Source organism: Etheostoma spectabile, chromosome 4 (genome assembly GCF_008692095.1).
Source record: "Etheostoma spectabile isolate EspeVRDwgs_2016 chromosome 4, UIUC_Espe_1.0, whole genome shotgun sequence".
Classification (NCBI taxonomy): Eukaryota; Metazoa; Chordata; class Actinopteri; order Perciformes; family Percidae; genus Etheostoma; species Etheostoma spectabile.
Genome location: NC_045736.1, coordinates 36810743 through 36813381, shown reverse-complemented (window position 1 = coordinate 36813381; position 2639 = coordinate 36810743).

Below are 2639 nucleotides of genomic sequence, written 5' to 3'. Positions count from 1 at the left end.
GTTTACATGGTTTCATTTTCAAAAAAAACGCCATATTTTTGTTGCTGCAGATCCTGTTTTCACCCTGTGTGTTTAGGTCTCTGTTTTAGCTCCAGAGTGAGACATCTCACTTCTATACTATCTTTGTTGGGAGTTGCACATGCTCAGTAAGATCCCATCAGCTAGATAACTCTTTCTCCAGCTTTGGTCAGTCCAAGGCAGGATTAGCTGGGAGACTTCTTCTAGACGAGGGCCACTTGTGGAATACCTGCAGAACAGGGACAGGAAGTAGTTCTTTTGGAGATTATGGTGAACCGGTGGGTGTTGTAGCAGTGTTTTGCCATTGAGAAAGAGCTAGCGTGCAACGGTTAGCCACCTCGTCTCGGCTAGTAACGTAGAAAGCCGTGCAGATGTTGAACAGCTCACGCGGAGACTGAAGCCAGAGGACATTCAGAAACCGGATCTCACTCAAAACTGCATAGATAGTTTTTTTTCTTCCAAGTTTGTATGCATGTGGAAGCACCAGAGACACAAAATAACAAAATTATAAATTAAATACATTTTCATAATATGGGCACTTTAAGGTTGTGCTAATTTGCACTCCCTTATACTGTTGGGAAGTTTAATCTACAGCAATAGACAAATGCTGTAAAAAATAACATGTTTAGCTTTGGAATTTTGGAGGGATAGAAGTATTAAGTACAAGCACCTCACATTTGTAATAAACCGTAAATGTACTAAATTACCTTCCCTTATTGACAATGTGTCCATGTATCTATAGCTGCCTATTCATTTAACTAGTTAACTAATTAAAGTTATTTCACCCAGAATTAACCCGTAGCTTCAACTAAAGCATGTCCACATCAGTTACGTTAAATTTGTCTACATAAATCTTGATCAATTCACTCTGTCAGGTCCCGATTCAGACTCTGGATTCAACCAATCGGAGCTGAGATTCGGGCGGTTTAATGGGCAGCAGCTCGTCAGGCGGCTCGGTTTTAATTGAAAGTCCACATTGAGTCTCATGACCGCTCACACACCTCACATGTTCGCCTGCTGTGGCTCAGATCTGCTGTGGCTAATGAGGCTCATGTGGGTCTAATGGACAAGAACCTGAGCTGAACTGGAACCAGCGTTGCCGTGTAAACCGCTCGGAAGTGGGCCTTTGAAGGTCCCTCTTTGCAGGCCAGGCGGACCACACTATGTTTGCGTTGTACCTCAGTAAGCCTCCACCTGCAGAGAGATGATTGTTAAACCCCAAATCAACTCAAAATACAAGAATCTTTTCTAAAATACAACCAACTCCCACATTTAGGGGATTGTAAGTTTCATGTGACCGAGATGAAAATAAAACAGATCAATTTCCATATCCGTTCTTTGTACAGTCTCTTGTCTTTTCACGTGCCTGTGTGTGTGTGTGTGTGTGTGTGTGTGTGTGTGTGTGTGTGTGTGTGTGTGTGTGTGTGTGGTCTAACAGGAGCCATGTGGAAGCTGGTTAGCAGGTTAATGAACAGAGCGCAGCTGGTGGTTAGAGACACAGACAGACTGATGTGTTTTAATAAAGGCAAAATCTGGTATTTATTGGTATTTTGGATTATACTTATGTGTATATAAATTACATTACAGTGTAATTATTACATCATGTTACATTACATACACAAACTTTATCATACATCTACCAGTAAACTACACAAAAAACTGCTTTAAGCAGCATCTCAATGGATGGCAATGTTGATCGTTTGGTTGGATTCGGATGGGCCACCATATTGTTCAGACTGGAATATCTCACCAACTATTGGACGTAATGCCATGAAATTGGATACAGAGATTTAGTGTGCCCAGAGGATGAATCTTAATGACTTCAGAGATCCTCTGAGTTTTCCTGTGGTGCTGAATAAGGTTTACATTTGTGTTTTTTGAGTGAAATGTCTTTCCAACTATTGGATGGATTGCCATCAAATCTACACAGAAATCCATTTCCCCTTTAGGGTGAAGTGTAATAACTTTGGTGAGCCCCTTACGGTCATATCAGTGGTGAAGACGTGAACAAAAGAACAAGAATGGGGATTTATTCATCTTGTATTATGCCTCGTATCGTGCCTAACTTTAGTAGATCATACCATATCAGGTATGGAATTAATCAGCAGATGCTGAATGGGTATGTTGTACTGCAATGTCTTGTCTTTGGTATTGTCCCACCGAGGACCCTCTCCAAAATGAGATGCCACATCTCAAGAGATATTCCTTGTACAATAAATAAATAAATAATGAAATGAAAATACAAACAGAGACAGATTCCAGAAGGGGGGAGATTTTTGGCACATTTTGAACACCGGAATTGCCTTTTTTTAACTGAAGCGGTTGTTTTTTTTTGCTGGTGAGTAAAGATTCAGTATGGCGGTGTAAAACAGAACAGTCACTACAATAACTTTTTTTCAAAAATTGTGTTTGTCACATGTTGGCTGAGTTCTGCAGCTACGCAGGGTTCAAATCTGAAAAAAAAAGGTAAAAAAAAGCCCCTAAAAATAACCTTTTAAAAAATATGACACCAATGGGTCCAGCAGTAGCGAGATTAGCTGCAGACACACGCACGCGCGCGCACACACACGCGCGCACACACACGCACGCGCACACGCACACACACACACACACACACACAC